The following is a 19,744-nucleotide window of genomic DNA, read 5'->3' as shown; positions in this document are numbered from 1 at the left end:
CTTGCCCACCTTTTTGTATAAATGGTTCTTGGGTGGCCACGATGCAAGATAGTGATATACTCATGTTGTAAGGACTTTGGAACAATGACTTTCAGACCTTTCATAATAATACCATTATCAGAGAAAATCTCATCTCTGTATGGAAAATAAGGTTGCATTTCTTGAGGTAAGATAGATTGTTTTGACAGCCATCCTCAATTGATAAAGTGGTCGAGCTTTTGTAAAACAGGATCTGAGGCTGTATGATTTCTAAGTTCATCTAGATGTGTGGAAAAAAATTTTCTTAATTCCATGACTTCAAAGTCAAGTTTCTCATTCACATGCTCTTCAGCAGTATTTCTGGATGATCTAGATAACATATAAGCAAAATAAAGAAGTCTGCCTTTCATGTAGACAAGATTGAAATTGTACTTCTGCAGTCTCAACATCATACATTGCAATTTAGCTGGAGCTGAATGTATAGGCTTTCTCAAGATAGTGATTAGAGGTTAGTGGTCTGTTTCATTTTGGATAAGTCTACCATAAATATAATCATAGAACTTCGAACATGCAAACACAATTGCCAAAAGCTCTTACTCTATCTGAGCATACTGCATTTCAGTTTCACTTAGAGATGTGGATGCATAGGCAACAGGTTGATCCTCTTGAAGAGTGACTCCACCAAGACCAAATTTTTAAATATCATAGGAAAGAGTAACTGGTTTGTGAACATCTTAGTATATCAGAATTGTTGGACTTGCAATTCTCTGTTTTAGGACATCAAATGCTCTTTGGTGTTGTTCAAACACTGACCAGGATACATCTTTATGTCTGCTCTCTAAGCAGTGCTGCTAGTTGACTTAAGTCTGGAAGGAAATTGCCTAGATAGTTAACCATGTCAAGAAATCATTGAAGAGCTTGAACATTGTCAGGAGCTGGCATCTGAAGAATAGCTGTTTGCTTGGAAGGATCGGGTCGTAAGTCTGAAATGGTAAACAAATGACCAGCATAAGTAACTTCAATTAATCTGAACTTGCACTTGTGCAGATTTATCTTAAGATTTACTTTAAGGGCTCTTTCCAGAACTTTTTCAAGGTCTCTGCCATGCTCAGCTTCAATATTACCTCCTACTACAATATCATCTACTATAATAGCACATGGGTACCTAGAAAAAATTTGGTCCATTGCATGTCGAAAGACTTCGCTGGTAGAATTTATCTCAAATGGCATTCTCAGATAACTGTACCTGCCAAAATAAGTACAGAACATATATATATATATATATATATATATATATATATATATATATATATATATATATATATCTGGTGTGGTGAGCAATGAGGATTTCCTGTCAAGCAAAAATTTCAAAAATTATCTCTTTGCATGTAAGATAGAAAAAAACAGTGGCATTTGGCATCAAGGCTGCGGCTTCTTCAACTGTATGTATTAGATGATGAGGTCTTTTTAGTGCTGTGTTTAAATCTGGTGGATCAATGCATATTCTGATATCATATGAGCTTTTCTTATGAGCTACCACCATAGAAGATACCTATTCAGTCAATTCATCAACTGGACAAATTATACCTTGCTGCAGCATTTTGTCTAGCTCGGCTTTGACTCTGTAATGCATAGCTACTGGAACTCTTTAGGCTGGTCTGACAACTGGGCTGATATTTGGGTCTAACTTCATTGAGTACACAACTGGAAGCTTCCCTAGTTTGTCTTTGAAAAAATCAGCATAAGTACAGAAAATATACTGGGCAAAATTAGAGAAGTGGACTTTTAAAATAACATGATGGACTTCCTTATTAAATGAAAGCAGTCCCATTTTCAAACTGTCTCTGAGCCCTAATAAGGACTGGACAGGCCTTTTGACCACATAAAATAACAAGTCACAGCTTCTCCCGGAAGAATAACATGAAAGTACTACTGAGTCCTCAGTTTGAATCTCTTCACCAATATAATCAACAAGCTTCACACACTTTGTCAAATCAAGTTTCTCACCGGCATATACTCTAGCAAATGTTTCAGCAGACATTACATTGCACTTTGAACCTGTGTCAGCTTTGAGCTCTATGGGTTTTCCATTTATCCGAACAGTACAAAATACTTCATTCTTTCCCCTTAAATTTACTGCATTGACTGTTTCATGAAGCACTGATACACCATCAACATAAAGAGTAGGGCTGCAGCTTTCTAATTGATCAACTTGTTTCTTTGAGTGTTCCCTCTTAATAAAAGAATGCATGCCCTTTGATTTACAAAACCTTTTGAAATAATTTCATTTGTTGCATTTGTGACATTGCTGACTAAAAGCTAAACATTTTTCCATTTTAAGCTTAAGACTTCCTCCACAGTTATAACAGTTGGCTGTGAAACTGAGTATAGGCACATGCTTTGAGATTGCTGACTCACTCATGCTTCACTGAGACTGTGCATTTTCCACAGCATGGCTTGGAACTTGCTAGAAAGCTACTACAGGGATTCCTTGTGAGTGTTGCAGGGTTTACAGTTGAAGCCACGTGCTTTGGCCTGTTTCTGTTAACCACATGGGCTTTAGAGATTACTGGAAGCATGCATCTCTCATTTGTAAGCATATTTATGTACTTTTCTGTAAGTTCATATATCTGACAAATCTCAATGGCCTTATTCAAACTTAAATCACTGTCACGGGCCAAGATCTTTCTCACAGCATCATCTTTAATACCGCACATGTCTGCCTTTTATCAACTCATCCCTTAAATCACCAAATCTGCACGTTTTAGCTTTGTTTCTTAAGTCTGTTATATATGCTGCAAAATTTTCACCAGGCTTTAGATCCCTTGTGTAAGATAAGTGTAAGCCTTTCCATTGTAAAATTCGTTTGGGGGTTACACATTTCTCTAAATTTATGTTTTAAGCACTCAGGGTCCTCCCTTGACTTAGCCGATACAACTATATGATGGTTTTCTCCCTCTCCTGCAAAGGCAGCAGATGCATACACAAATGAACGCTCCCTTTCTGTGGCTTATGACCCAGTTAAATTAAACATAATAAATGCCTTTGTGTGGTCATCTTTATCAGAAAATGCAGCCTGTATAGAAATATCGTACTCTTGCTCGACACTTTCCAGTTCTCTGCAATATTTTTATCAACCACAAGTAGAGTTAGCTTCTGAAATCCATCTATCATGGCAACAGATTATTCCCAAATACATTGAAAAATATGGCTTTTGTAATTATATATGAATATGCACAGAACCAGCACTTGTAATAACATTCAAATGCACAATTACTCTTCAAAATGCTTACTTTGTGAAATGTGAATTGTAATGGCTGTAGTGTACAAAATACTGTACTGTAATACTGCACAAACATGCAAACTTCATACACTTCAGGCAACTCAAATAGCTTTGATTAATGTGAAAAAGTAGTGCTTAGCAGAAAAATGCAATTGTTTCTCTTATTTTATTCATTTTATTTAATTTGAGCTTTATTTCAAACATTTTCTTTAGTTCTTTTGAATATATCTGCTAATATATTGCAATATCAGATATTTCTGTTACTACTTAGAAATTTGTTTATTGTGTTCAGTTTGCTTATTTCATATTTTTCAAATAAGAAATAGCTTGAGCAAGTTTTAATACCTGAAATTAGTTTCTGACCTGTTTTGTGAGTTATACGTGCAGTAGAGATGAGTCACTCCTATATATTCCTCCAGTGTTAACTGAGTGCCTCCTGGTCTCAAACTGAAGACTCTGGCTTCCCTTTTGGCCCCATGTTCATTTTTAGCCATGCCTCTTCTGACACCATGTCGCTCGTCTCTCTCTACTATAGATGGCAAACAGGCAGGGTAGTTCATTTATATGCTTTATTACGTAGAAACACATCAGGATGGATAGCAACTTTACAAAATATAAACAAACTGATGAACAGACAGACTATACAGAGATACATGGTTACATCTCAACAGCTTAGTACAAAATGGCAGTCAGGCTCGCACATGCTCAGTATTTATACACTTGTGCAAGCCCCTAGGAAGCTTCTTAAAGGTGTATACACATACACTGATCTACACATAGTAAAATGACAAAGCTCTGTCTTAACAGAGAGCTGTTGGTACTCAGTAGTGCAGTGGATTACAAGAGGAATTATAGGGGAGCATTGTAATAGGCCTATTCAATGATGCTCAGCCTGATAATTCAGGGAATGAGGAAGTGCTGTTACAGAAGCTATTGCCTGGGTACATACAGGAAATCAAAGCAGTATTACAAGTGTTTTGAGACATATTCACTGCTAAGCCAGGATGACCCAATAGGTGGCCCACAATGTAAATAATTAGACCCATGGGCTAACAAAAATGACAGAGTTAACTAATAAGGTGAAAAGATAATGAGTGGAGATAGGAAAAGGGTTTTACTCTGATATCAATAATGTACAAGGTTTTCAATTAAAGGAAATGGGTGATGTAACAATGGAAATGCATATCAAATAACATTTTTGAGAGTTTCTCATGAAAACTCAATTGCATTCTAGACAGAGGTGAGATAAAAGTCAGAGGATATAAAATGTTAATAATTTTCTGTTTCACTAGTGTGCAGAATTTATAACCATTTTTATTTAATAATGTGGAATTGTCTACTGTTGCTGTGTACAAGTTTCCTTGATAAGCTGAACTACCTTATTATTGAACAGAACTGTCTGTTCTTGCCAAAGCTATTTTAAAAGGAAAGATGGATTCTGTTTTGTGTTTGAAATCTATTGATCCTCTATGGAACACACTGAATCAGAACAGCTGCATCCTCTATCTTCTGGTTTCCTGAGAGAGTTATTTGTTTTTTTTTTTTGAAACCCTGTCTATCTAAAGATATCAGATCACAAGATTTTTGGATTTTATTTTCATCCATTAGGTTCAGTCAGGTATAGGAAGTAACTGGAAGTAACTGGAAATAATGTCAACAGATAAAATTATTGTTTTATCTGTCATCAGCCTGTCCATATGAAAAAAATGAGACCTTAAATCCTTCAACTATCCTGATAAATTAGCACAACTCACCTCTTTCTCAGTAGCCTATCAGCTGTTGTTAGGGGATCTGTGTTTCACTTTTTAAGCCATGAAAGTTCCAATCCTATTTGAGCTCATATTTCTTCACACAAGTGACTGTGTTAGCACCTGTACTAGGGGCCTAAATTTATACCAACAAATAAATGAGACTTACTGGAGGCATTGTTTCATAACTCACTGTAGTCCCAGTATATGGAATAACTTACCACTGCTGGTCATGCAAAGTACTACTTTGTCTGGCTTTAAGGCTAGTCTTGATAATTGGATGGGTAAAGCTACATTTACACCAGGGTTCTCATACATGATTTGGAAGGTGGGAGCTCACAAAGAAAAGCAAGAATGTTTAAATCTGTTTGTTTAAAGGTGTATATGGTACACCTTTTATAATTCCTCTGATTACTTGCTTAGTATTTTTGCCATGTTCCTATGAGTATCTGCAATATTGTCTTATATGTATAATCAGGTGTTTTCAAAAGCAATGATTTTCCAATTGTTCAATTTGAAGAGCCTATGACTGATGTCTTGTTTAACTAATAAGGGGCATCTTTACAATACTATTGTGAGATTTGGCATCTTACTTGTTTGTTTTCCTTATTTGATGGTGTATGTCGCTCTCCTACTTTGGACACAATAGAAGAATCTTCATGGGTTCTGTTCAAGCTGCTTTATTCTATACAAACACATCTCTATATAGGTTTACTGACTTTAACTTAAGTAACTTATATGCTAACTAACAACTGTGATCATGCACGCTCTCAGTGTGGCTGGTCTTACAAAATGTCACTAGGGAGTGCATGTGTCTGAAATTTATATGTGCACGTACAGCCTTGACATGCTTTTTAAAGATACAGCACACCACTTGCAATCTGATCTACAGTCTCCACCAGGTAGATAATATAGGGGAAAAAGAATATTGTTGCTATACACACTTGAGTAAATTGTTTGGTAGTACAGATAGGAGAACATACAGCAACTATTTCAGACATAACATGTTTGACTTAATAGTATAAGCATTAAAAAAAAAAAAAAAAAAAAAAAAGAGAACAAATACTTCTTGGTCTACTGATAGCTGAGTAATAATGTGAGGGCAGGAGAAAAAACTGATGTTAACTAATACATCTGAAACAGTTACATTTGTTTCCTCAATTAAGAGTGTGTGTGTGTTGGGGGAGAGGATTTTTGAAAGAAACAAATTTATCAGAATGCTTAATGGCATGTGGGAGAGAGTTCTACCAGGCTTGCATTAGCTTTGCGAAGGATCTTTTGAGTCATAGCAGAGAGTTAGAATTACGAAAGGAGTAGCTGTGGGTTTTAATGCACAATTTGTTGTGGAACGGAGAGCAGTAAGGTAAGGTAGTGGTGTTCAAGTTTGCTTCATAGGTAAATGATCTGAATAGGTTATTTACAGCATGTTGGAGTAGAGATGAGTTATTTAATTAGTAACCCTATTGGTGATAGTGTGTACCTTGAATGTAGGAAAGGAGTATAATCATAGGAAAAGGTTTTGTAACTCTTCTAGGTAAATATTGTGAAAGTGAGTATATGACAAAGTAGATTTATTAAGTCTCAGGCCAGTATCCATAGGCATTTGGAAATGATGTAAGATGAGCATATGCTGTGCTGCATAGCTTGAAAGATTGATCTGATCATATAACCATCTTTGCTCCCTAGAATCACCAAAATGTGCTCTAGGTGATGAGATTTGGAGCAACACATGAAAATGCAGTACTCAGTAGTAGTTTTCTGTATAAATGATGTTCCCGGCATACTGTCCCTTTTCAGCTCTAATGTACTAATCTTTGGAATTCATAGACAAAAAACTCTTCAAATCTGGGGCAGGGTAGAGTGGCATTAAGGGTACACCACTTTTGGGTACTTTTCCATTAACAGAACAACACTTTTTTGGCCGCTGCTAATGTTGTTTTCCTTGTCAGAATGGTATTCATTTTCTGGAAGGTCAGCACTGGTTATTTAGCAATCCTGTCATGGTGTCACTTTTGCCTTTGTTCTCCCACCATCCATGGATTTCTACAGCGGTTTTATAACATGAAGTGAATTTTCAAGGCTGACTGTATGTTTGTTTATACAAAGTGAGGGGGCTACTCTGAAGGATGAGCGCTGGCTTGTTAAACATCTGCCACTGTTCTACGATTGTGCAAGAAGATGTCTTCTGACTTGGATTCAGTTCAGGCCTCGTTAGAAATATTGTGACTTCCATAATAAGTGCAACATTTAGGAGGAAACAACACATTTTAGGAGGAAAAGAGGAAGAATATCAGGCATAAATCTTGGCATTCGCAGTGCAATCAAAAGGAACTTGTTGGGTTAGATGATAAAGTCAGTGTTGCTCAGATAACGTTTCTGATGGTATTATACATTGTCGGTAACTGTATGAAAACTTCATCAACAGGAACTGCTCAGTAAGGTTAAAGGTGGTAATAAAAATGAAAAAAGACCTTCAGTTAGTAGTCCCAAAACAGGGCTCGCCCTCCGCCCTGCCATGTTTTGTACTATGCCACAACACATCGTTTATTTGGAGCATTTCCACTAACAAGGAAAAGAACATTAATAGGAGCCGTAAAGTATATTATAACATGATTGTTTAATGCTAAGGCATTTAATACATGTATTTTATTAGCCTTTCAAATATGGTTGGACAGTAATTCTTGTAGTACCTGGTGAGTCATATTAGTGATAATATAATTATTAATATGATGATTATAATAGCAGCCGAAAAAAGGTGTTGCCCCGTTAACGGAAAAGTACCCACATTTGTAAGACACACACCTTTAGATTGCAGTGGTGAAAGAATGTTCAGAGTGAATCAGAGTAACTTCTGTCTATACCAATAACCAATGGAGGTAATAATGTTATGTATGAATATGAGTGTATGTACATTTTTGCTGTTAAGCCTCTGGGACAGCATGCATGCTGATCCATCAGCGTATGTACATGAAAGGCATCTGTGAGTACCAATATATGTGCATGGTCGTGTGCGTGTGTGTGTGTGTGTGTGTGTGTGTGTGTGTATGTATGCAGGTATGTGTGTGTGTGTGTGTGTGTGTGTGTGTGTGTGTGTGTGTGTGTGTGTGTGTGTGTGTGTGTGTGTGTGTGTGTGTGTGTGTGTGTGTGTGTGTGTGCGTGTGTGTGTGTGTGTGTGTGCAGGTATGTGTGTGTGTGTGTGTGTGTGTGTGTGTGTGTGTGTGTGTGTGTGTGTGTGTGTGTGTGTGTGTGTCGAATCACCGAATCACCAAAATTCACTTCCACGAACCACAGAATTTTTCCCAGGATAAGGAAACACTTGCCCTGTAACACACCAGACCACACACCACACTAAATAAAAACCACTAAAGTGGTGGGCTTTGCCCCCACACCCTACACTCTCCCTACTATATATACCAACTCTGACATCACTACAGTGGGGAAAAGGGCAAAGTTGTGGTGTTGGCCAATTACTTCCTCACCCTGGGAATAATTCCACAATTCACAGAAGTGAATTTCAGTGATTCAGTGTTGATGGAGAAGCATTCAATGGAATTACATTTCAATAAGGTAATATAGACCCTTTTATTCACAGGAGTTTGATGTTTTTAAAAAAGGTGCTATGAAACAGCAGGTTATTTTTTATTATCTTTCAATGTATATACTAATATTTATACTTGATTTTAGTTTTTGTCACAGACCTGATGAAGGTTTTATTGCATAAGTTAGTTGAAAGTCATTTTAGTTAAAAGTCTTCTTATATATATTTTTGTATGTATATGTTATGCTTTTCTTAATACCTGATTTGGAATGTGGGTTGGAAATATGTAGTGTTTTTCTTAACTAGGATTTAGTTTGATTTAATCAGTAGTAGTGTGTGGGGCTGGGTACTTGTTGTTCTGAAATGCACTTTTACAGCCCAGGTTAAATTGTTTGCCATGAATAGGCTGGTTTAAAATTAAACAATACTTATATTTTCCACACCTACTTCTAAGGATATAAAAGCTGATATGTTATTTCTTATTTTTTGTTGCTGAGGATCACTTGTATGTGACGAATAAAGGCTTGTTGCTTTGGAACACTACCTGGGTTTCATGATTTTTGGAAATTATTGTGACTTAGCTCATCAACGAAATTGTAAGAGCACTAGTTTCTGTTTTATTTTTCTCTTATGGATATGGAGTAGGTGGCACGGTTAAGATGTTGTTAAGAGGTGAAGTTAGAGAGTGGTGATAGGTATCAAGGTAGAAAATGATGGAGCTTAGGCACTGTGTTCTCTAGGGTTAAACTGGCATGAAGGGAAGCTTCATAGTCAATAGTGCGGTAATGAAGGAGATGAAGGTATTAATGAAGGGTAGACAAATTCAAAGGTGAATGGAAAGAAGGTATGTGGAGGACAGGGAGAGTTGTAATGGATGCAAATCAAGAAGCTGCAGCAGAAAATCATTGTGGATTCTGGGAAATAGAACTGCATAAGTAGTGGAACCTTTGTTGAGTAGTAGATAAACATGGATGTAATTTATTGGACTGAAATCTCAAGGACCAGAAACAAGAGGTGATAATGAAGGTCCTCATTGATAGTGGATGTAGTGTGCAAAGTATACTCTAAGGAAGATGTAGATACATTTTTTACAAGTTTCAACCAAAAATACATGCACCCAGCTGTGTAGAGCAGATGGAGATAATAGATAAGGAGGCTTAGATATGGAGGTGCAATTGTATGTAATAGATTAATTAACAGGCTGAAGAGAAAGAGGCAAATTCTGAAGATCCAGAACAAACTTATGGGTACTTGAAAGGATGGAAAATGAGCAGTTAAGATATGTTTCCCAGTGAAATTTATGAGCTGATAAATAGTCATATGAGGGAGGCATTAAAGAAAGCATCTGAGGATACTAAAGAAGGGAAATGATTTTTAATGTCAGTGGATAAAACTGTCATGTTAACCATTCCAAAGGTAAACAGGGGAAGGATCACCCAGACAAGCAGCAGCCCATTAACTTATTTAATCCTGAACAACAGGAAACTAATTAACACCTTTGCTTACTGAAATCTTCTATGTCCGGAAACCACTTGCTTCTTAAGAGCTTTTCTCCAAAATCCTCTACTGAAAAAAACTTTGTTGTATGTTTAATGTCTGACAAATAGTGTAAGTTACAAAAAATGTAAACTGTAACAGCTCTTTGGTAGACAATGAGCTATACACTGATGTTAGAATAAAACGTATTTCTGTACATGCTAATTTTATATTGTGTATGTATGAAATATAAATGTATTTTGTTTGGCAAAAACAATATTGCGGTGGCTAAATAAAGGGTTATATCTCTCTAAGTATGTAAGATAGATCCAAGATATTAGTAAGGGAATTGTTCACCTGCACAAGAGCTTTTCAATGATGTATGAAAAGGTGGGGTGGGCATACTGATGTTTTGTGATAGCCCCCAGTCTATACAAATTATGCATATAATATTTTCACAATATTTCAAAACAATATTAATCTAGAAAACCATCTGTGTTAGATGCCAACTATCAGTTACAACAATGTAAGCTTTAATGTTTGTGTAAGATGGCATCATGTTTATCTATAGATCACACAGCTTTTCTGAAATTAATGCCATGATGAAAATAGAGGTAAAAATCTTAACTTCTTTACCAAATGTGTATTTATATCATAGAATGTCTTTATATTACCCACCATGTTTTAATGGCATTTTTACTAACATCCATTGCTTGAAAACACCATCCCCAACACAGCAGTGTCACACACTATTTTTTGGATTATTAATGTAACCATGGAAATATGTCTTATTTTTCATAACTTTTTCTTAAGACTCCTTTACAACTCTAGCTCTAGACAATCCATAATGACCACTTCAGTGTCATGCTTAGCAAATCAGATTTTAGATGCCTTAGTTTTATATATGTACCTTTACCAAGACTATAAAAAGTAGACTTTGAAAACAGTGACGAGTATTCTCATTTCAGGAGTACATGGAAGTCTCCTATAAAGATGGGTATACTCTTACAGGATATACAAGAGCTTTGTTTTCCTAATGACTATACTCTTGTAAGAAACAATGAATTAATGACAGTGCTGTTGAAAAAGTCAGACAATATTTGTCCTGAGTGCCAGCAAAAGTGATTGAAGGAATGGATGGATAGGAAATATCTTATGATAGGGAGAGCATTTCAAAAATTGTAGCCAGCACACCAGAGTGAGATGAACCAACGTACTTTTTAATAAAGTAAAAGCAAGACTAACCGGTTTCTACTGCTAAACCAAAGCCTTCTTCAGTGTCAAATAAAATAATCACCAATACTACAATAAATATTAACCACAATCAGTAATCAGGCATCCCATAGGTTGATCATAATAGTCCATTGAGTCCAGGTGGGAATAATTCCCCCAGTCTGACTATCCACTTCTTCTCTTTATTATCCAATATAGTATGCCAACCAATAGGATTATTCCTTTTGCCTGAAATAATATCTATAATAGCAAATCTATAAGCAGCAGATGAATGTATTACACATTGTTTGTATAGGGCATTTGTAATCCTTTTGTGTCTGATATCACTTAAAAGCTGGCTGACCCGAAATTTAAATGTCTTAGATGTTTGGCCCACATAAAAGGCACCTCAGGAACATGTGGCAAGATATATCACTCAGTTTGAGGAACAATCAGCAAAAAATTATTGTCATAAACTCTGTTTGTGTTCTGAGTACTGAAATTCTTAATTTTTTTTAATTCTATTGCAGTGTGGCGATGTGGTTATCGAAGGTGAGACCACTGTCCACCTGTGTCCCTAAGTCTCTTATCACACTTTCAGTGTTTAGTGTACTGTCACCTATGTCGTAATTCACAGGTACATGTTTTTTCCCAAGAGGGATAACTATACATTTCTTGGCATTGAGCTTGAGCCTATGGCTCTGGCACCAAGCATCTGTTAGTGTAAGGCCCTTTTGTAGAGTATCCACATCATTTGGGGATTCAATAATGGCTCCCTGTTTGCAGTCATCTGTGAACTTTGTTAGCCAGAGTCCCTTAGTGTTGGCCTGTACTTCAGAGAAGTAGATGCCAAACAAGAGTGGTCCCAGGACTGAAGCCTGAGGTACTCCACTTGTCACTTGTCTGGAGCTGGATTTGGAGTCGGTTACTTTTACAGTGTAGGTTCTATCAGTAAGCCAGTTAACAACCCATTGGTGATGTAGGAATTAATGCCCAGCTTAGTAAGTTTATCTATGATTCCAGAGTGGGGGATGGTTATTTAACAGTCCTGTCATGGTTTTATTTTTGCCTTTGTTCTCCCACCATCTGCGGATTTCTACAGCGGTTTTATAATGTGAAGTGAATTTTCAAGGCTGACTGTATGTTTGTTTATCAAAAGTGAGGGAGCTACTCAGAAGGATGAGTGCTGGCTTGTTAAACATCTGCCACTGTTCTGCGATTGTGCAGGAAGATGTCTTCTGACTTGGATTCAGTTCAGGCCTCATTAGAAATGTTGTGACTTCCATAGTAAGTGCAACATTTGGGAGGAAACAACACATTTTAGGAGGAAAAGAGGAAGAATATCAGGCATAAATCTTGACATTCTGCCATGTAATCAAAAGGAACTTGTTGGGTTAGATGATAAATTCAGTGTTGCTCAGATAACGTTTCTGACAGTATTACACATTATCGGTAACTGTATGATAACTTCACCAACAGGAACTGCTCAGTAAGGTTAAAGGTGGTAATAAAAATTAAAAAAAGACCTTCAGTTAGTAGTCCCATAACAGGACTCGACCTCCTCCCTTCCAAGTTTTGTACTGTGCCACAACACATGGTTTATTTGGAGAGTTTCCATTAACAAGGAAAAGAACATTAATAGGAGCCATAAAGTATATTATAACATGATTGTTTAATGCTAAGGCATTTAATACATGTATTTTATTAGCCTTTCAAATATGGTCTGACAGAAATTCTTGTAGTACCTGGTGAGTCATATTAGTGATAATATAATTATTAATATGATGATTATAATAGCAGCCGAAAAAGGGTGTTGCCCCGTTAACGGACAAGTACCCACATTTGTAAGACACACACCTTTGGATTTCAGTGGTGAAAGAATGTGCAGAGTGAATCAGAGAAACTTCTGTCTATACCAATAACCAATGGAGGTAATAATGTTATGTATGTATATGAGTGTATGTACATTTTTGCTGTTATGCCTCTGGGACAACATGCATGCTGATCCATCAGCGTATGTACATGAAAGGCGTCTGTGAGTACTAATATATGTGCATGTTTATGTGTGTGTGTGTGTGTGTGTGTGTGTGTGGGTGTGTGTGTGTGAGTGTGTGTGCGTGCAGGTATGTGTGTGTGTGTGTGTGTGTGTGTGTGTGTGTGTGTGTGTGTGTGTGTGTGTGTGTGTGTGTGTGTGTGTGTGTGTGTGTGTGTGTCTCTCTCTCTCTCTCTGTCTATACTGGGATTGAGGAGGTCAGATATGTACTACACTGAAGGTGATAAGTCTTGCACAATTGAGCAATTCCTAGTCATGCAACTTTCCAAGTAATGAGATGTTGCCATTTAGGTAATTTGGATGACTATGAATGAGCTGCATTCTAGTCACTAAGACCACTAGTCTAACTTAATAATAAGATTGCTCTAGAAAACAATGATATCAAGCGAGGTGGTAAATCTGGGGGAGTCAGTGATCATAACCCTGTTCTGTAGCTGGTGATATAAAACTTATTTGGGTGTGATAGGTGTCAGTCAAAACACTAGGCAACAAAGCACATTTCTCATAAACTCTTCGGGCCTATCAGACATACATACATAATAGTGCCAATGGTCTGGTTATAGGTTCTGTAACCCCCATAATTCATATTATTTTGTGGAAGTGGTGTGATTTAAACCCCACCCTTCTGTCACATTGTTCTGTTATAGCACTGTGAAATGTAAGGTCAGTATCCCTAAGCATGACAAAAAGAAAAGAGAATATAACAAAACGCCTGCACAAAATGCATCTGAAAATACTCAAAATCAAACTGATCATAGTGACAGTAAGTCATAAAGACATACTTGCATTGCTGTAATGTATGGAACTGATGGTAACAGAGAACAAGAGGATTCATACTAATAAGGTAAATAGAAGTTAAAAAGCTAGTAGAGTTAAGATACTTCAGTTAATATAATAAAGGATGACATATTTAAAAAATAAGGTACCAGCCACAGTTACAAATGAGACTGCAAAGATTGAAGTACAGAGCTCAACGATTCTGTTTCTACTGACAGTTTATTTTCCTGCAGACATACAAGTAAATTGGTACAACGTTCCATAAGCTGAAGACGACAGGAGGTGCCCTATTGAGCTGATTTACTTTGAGGTCACTGAGACTGAAATGAAACTAAAGAAGAATCAGTAAGAGTTAACACTGAAAGCTGACATAACTCATAATTGAATATTATACTGTTGTTGGGACTAGTTCATTTAGCAAGCTGAAATAAATGAATACATAAATGAATAAGCAAAAAGTCTTTTTGAACTGAGTACAAATATGTATTTAGTAGCATGTATAAACTGAAAAAAGTCATCACAAAGCTCATACAATTACATATAAATCCAAATTTGCTTCAGTTAGCTCAACCTTTCAGCTTTCTGAAAACTGTTATTTTCTCTATTTTAGTCTGGCTTTTTTTTTCTCTCAGTATAAACAGACACACCACCCTGAATCATAGGCACCAGAAGCTGTTGAAGACTTTTGGGGGGGGGGGGGCAGAGGGTGAGAGGGGCACTTAGTGATCTAAAAAGGACAATTTTTTAAAACTATTTACTACCACAACATAGGTTTACTTGGAGGACAGTATAAGCTTAGCCAATTCCCTTTTGGTGCTTGAATTAACATTTCCTGATTGGTCTTACCTGTCCCATGGCTGATAATTGTATATTAGCCCTAGTGAGAATAACTGTGATCTTACCATAGATAATTTGAGGGGACCAATGTAAGGGATGCAGCATTTAGGAACTGCCTCTATCCATTATTAGCATGAGGTGCAACCTGGAGTACATTTTCTATTATCCATCCTTAGATCTAAGTTGCATGTGAATATGGACAGGGATGAGCTTTGTTTTACTTGAATGGATACTCTGTTCTGGAACGGTGCTGTGATATATGTCCATCTCTCCACAACATACAGTTTAGATACCTGGACTAAGTATTTCTGATGCCATTTGACTTGCTGATGTTCAGTAGGTCCATCTGTAATAGGTCGGAGGATGCCTTGAATGCCAGGCACTTCACCTCTAAGCACTCTGCAGGATACTGAGTATAATGATAAATCTTTGAGGTCGTCAATGCAAGACCTATTGTTTAGGACATGTATCCTTCTAGTAAGGTATCTCTGTGGGTATTCCAATTGTTGCATGGGTCTGGAGAGGTACATGCTAAAGTGGGCATTATTCAAAATGATTAACCTAATGAGGGCTTGGTAAAAGAGGGGGCAACAACATCTCTAGATCTAGTCACAATCAATTTGTTTATAAGCTGTGCAATATAGAACAACATTTATGACTCTGGGCACATGCTGGTCAAAAGTTAGATCACTGTAGACACAAGTTCCCAAATGTCAAACAACTGGGATAGTTCTCAGGGGGCATTGTCAATTTTGCAGTTCTCTGGAGTAGATTACTTCCCAAATAATACAAAAATGTATTTTTTGGAGTTTACTTTCAATTCATGATTCTGGCACCAGTTACTGCTTGGGACAAACCTTCCTGCATGATGGTTAAGTCATTTGGGGATTCAGTAACTCCTAGCTTGCAGTCATCTCAAACTTATTAAACCAAAGCCCTTTGGTGTTTCCTTTTACACAGACACACACACACACACACACACACACACACACACACACACACACACACATACACACACACACACACACACACACACACACACACACACACACACACACACACAAACACACACTCACACACTTTAAAAACTGTAACACACACACACACTCCTTAAAAACTGTAATACACACACACACACACACACACACACACACACACACACACACACACACACACACAAGCACACACACACACACATGCACACACAAACACACGCACACGCGCACCTCAATGGGTATGTGTAACCTTAAATATTTGTTGGGACATATGTCCTATTGTTTTATAAATATTTGTATTGATGTTGATACGTGTGCCCTGTTCAAACACCACGTTCATGGTGGCCTGTTGCTACCAAACATCCCTGCATGCTGTTGGAATATCCACTGTCATTCAATATATGCATGTGTTATGCTTGCTGTTCAACTGTTGGAACCTTGGTGTGTTGGGTTAATGGGAATATTACTGCATGCTGTTACAACTAATATGGAATGCTGTTGTTTATGTTGTAATTAAACACACCAAATCACAGAATGTATGGGAAGGCCGGTCCCAGTGGATCCACCTGTCCCTCCTCAGTTGGCGAGTTCACCTGGCACCAGCAGCTCCGGTGCCCAGCCCGGGCTCCCCTCCTCCATTGGTCCTGTGCCACCTTCAGGTGGAAGCGCTGCAGGGGATGGGGCTCGTCCCCCCAATTCAAGCATGGGCGGAGAAGGGCCCCCTGTCACCCTTCAAAGGGTCCAGGCTGTGGTGCGTAGGGAGATCCAGCATTCAGTCGCTGATACCCTACGCCAGCTTGAGGTGCATCTCTTTGGTGAGCCTGCCCATCCTACTCAGCCCCCAGCACAGCCCCCTTGGTGCTGTGAAGGTGCAGTGGTGACTGCCCATGAGTGGGGATCTCAGTTCCACTGTTACCTTCTGTGGGCTCATGGGCTTGCGATTTCCAAACAACCTTACCCGTCAATTGTGTTCACCCACCCCATGTGTCAAACTCTGCCCCTGTATGTGTCTTGTTTGTCTTGTCTGTTTACCTCCCCAACCTACCTCCCCAAATATACCTACATCCTCTACCTCACATTCCACTCTCACCTGAAAAAAAAATAAAAAAAGGGCAATCTGTTCCCACAAAAAAATTACGCCCCATACATACCAGCCCAATTCGCACACATGTCCACTGGACATGTAAACTGATAATTCTAATTGGCAGTACAACATATTTTGTTGTCCTCACCCCTCTCTCAAGGGTGGAAAGTTTCAAATTTCACACCAAATTTCATACATATGCACAGCTGTTGCTGGTAAAGAAATGGGCAGCAATGGACCTTCCCTACACCCATCCTGCACATCCCGAGCTGGTTTTCCTACTGTCTTTCCCTCTTTGTGCCCCCTTTTTCACCACTTTCCTATCTCCCCATTTTCTTTTCTTTAAAAGAAATTATCGCGGGAGTTAGCGGGAGTAAGCACTTTTAAGCAGTAGTTAGCGGGGGGTGTGCGAGTGTGAGCTAGTGTGCACTTAGCTAAGCATTGCTAAGCATCACGCAAACCTGCGCAAACCCGCTTACAACTGCTTAAAAGTGCCTTAGTCACTCTGTATGACAAGGCCCTTGTACTGCTCAGCAGCAAAATAAAATACCCTTGTCAGTCTCGAACCCAGGACCTTGGACTCACCAGTCTGCATGAAGTACCGCTACACCACAGCAGATATACAATAACTTACTGCTGAAAGCAATATATCATGCAGTACCATGAGTGAATGTAAAGAGAAAACAGGAATGGCATAACACAAATCTTGTTCTGTGGGCCTTAACCAACAGGTGTTGTGGAATTGCATGACATGACTGTGAAAAGAGAATCAGCCATGCTAGTAGGGAATAAGGTTACAGTAGCACCTTACAAACCCCACACAGTATCAGAGCAGGATAAACAGTGGCATATTTGCATAGGTCACAGGCCAGACCTCCCAACAGTAACTGCTCTACAGTGATGACCCTGATTTGTAAACAAATGTTAGCTGTGCCCCTATGACTCCCTGTGAAATGTACTAACAGTAGGCAGAAAGGTGTGGAATCTCAGTTAATGACAAATGTCAATAAGTGAGAGTAGACACTGCTTGCATGTCAGAAAATGTGTAGTAATACATATGCTCTGAATCCCCCAAAGTTGGAACTGCAAAATGTCTGAAATATATCACAGGTGTATCCCAGTTATATGTACCTTTCCCTGAGGCTGTTCAAATATATACGTGAGAGTATCTGAGGCCTGGAAGAGTCAGAAACACACAGGCATATCAGCTTGTCTGCTGTTACACACTCTGAAAATAGCTGTAGAATGAATCCCACAAGCATGTCCTTATGTAGAAGTACAACACAGAAATATCAAAGGATGTAGCCATGTACTGCTAGCAACCACCTGTGACAATGCCATTGTTCAGGTGCTGAAAAGACTGCTGTGGTGCACAGTCAAAGAATACTAGGCTGACCTCTGTCTACCATCTGGATGTGTCTACATGTGGGAGCTACTCAGACAGACTACTAGCCTTCATAGACTTACAGGTACACAGCAACTCTGCATGTTCAGTAAGATAAACATCACACAATAATAAATAATGCACTCTGCACTTCTTCACCCCTACCCAAAGGAACTATATACCCATGTAGTCAGGCACAACCAAGGGTTTAGGTAGGCATACACAGTAGTGAAATATGTCCAGTTGTCCTGAGCAGACTGTGATAATGTCAACACAAACAAACCACAAACTGTTCAGAAGTGAGTAACGTACTAATGACAGTGTAGCAGTTCATAAACAGTGCATGTGCCTGATATTCATAATTGGTAGTACAACACACTTAGTTGTCCTCACCCCTCTCTCAGGGGTGGAAGGTTTCAAATATCCCTCCTAATGTATTGCATATGCACAGCTGTTGCTGGTGTATTGCATATGCACAGCTGTTGCTGGTAAAGAAATGGGCAGCTATGGACCCTCTCCACTCCCATCCTGTACATCCTGAGCTGGTTTCTATACTGTCTTCCCCTCTTTGTGCACCCTTTATCACCACATTCCTATCTCCCCATTTACTTTTCTGTCATAGAAATGAGTGCAGGGGTTAGCGGGAGTGAGCACTTGTAAACAGCAGTAAGCGGGCTTGCACCAGTGTGTGCATGTGTGCGCTTAGCTTAGCATTGCTAAGATATGATAAGCTAAGCCAAGCTTGGCTTAGTATTGCTAAAATAAAATAAGCTAAGATAAGCTTAGCTTAGCATCGCTAAGCGTCATGCAAACCCACGCAAACCCGCTTACAACTGCTTAAAAGTGCCTTAGTCACTCTGCATGACAAGGCCCTTGTATTGCTCAGCAGCAAAATAAAACACCTTGTCAGTCTCAAACCTGGGACCTCAGACTCACCAGTCTGCATGAAGCACCACTACACCACAGGAGATATACAATAACTTGGTGCTGAAAGAAATATAACATGCATTACAATGAGTGAATTTAAAGGGAAAATAAGAATGCCGTAGGAATACATTGCAATAACTACTGTTGTATGCCAGTTAATTCTCTAATTGGAAAAGAATGTACATACTCCCATGTATCCAGTGTTAGCATTAGGAGGTGTGAGTAAACCTACACACTGAGAAGAGTGTACTGGAAGAAGCAACAGTCAGGTTTCAGTACAACATGCATTTCATTGGCTACAACCCAGCTTCAGATATGAGACATATACCAACCTTCTGACTGAGACAACAGTGTCCACAGTAAACAAGCATGGTCCCCACTTTGCAAAACTGAAAGGGCTATGCCTACCTAACCTATCATTTTATAGCAGTGTCCTGAAATTACAGTGAGA

The sequence above is a fragment of the Protopterus annectens genome, chromosome 3.part0, assembly GCF_019279795.1.
Source record: "Protopterus annectens isolate FY-2018-M chromosome 3.part0, PAN1.0, whole genome shotgun sequence".
Taxonomy (NCBI): Eukaryota; Metazoa; Chordata; order Ceratodontiformes; family Protopteridae; genus Protopterus; species Protopterus annectens.
The sequence above is the reverse complement of the archived record's forward strand: the minus strand, read 5'-3'. Positions refer to the sequence as shown.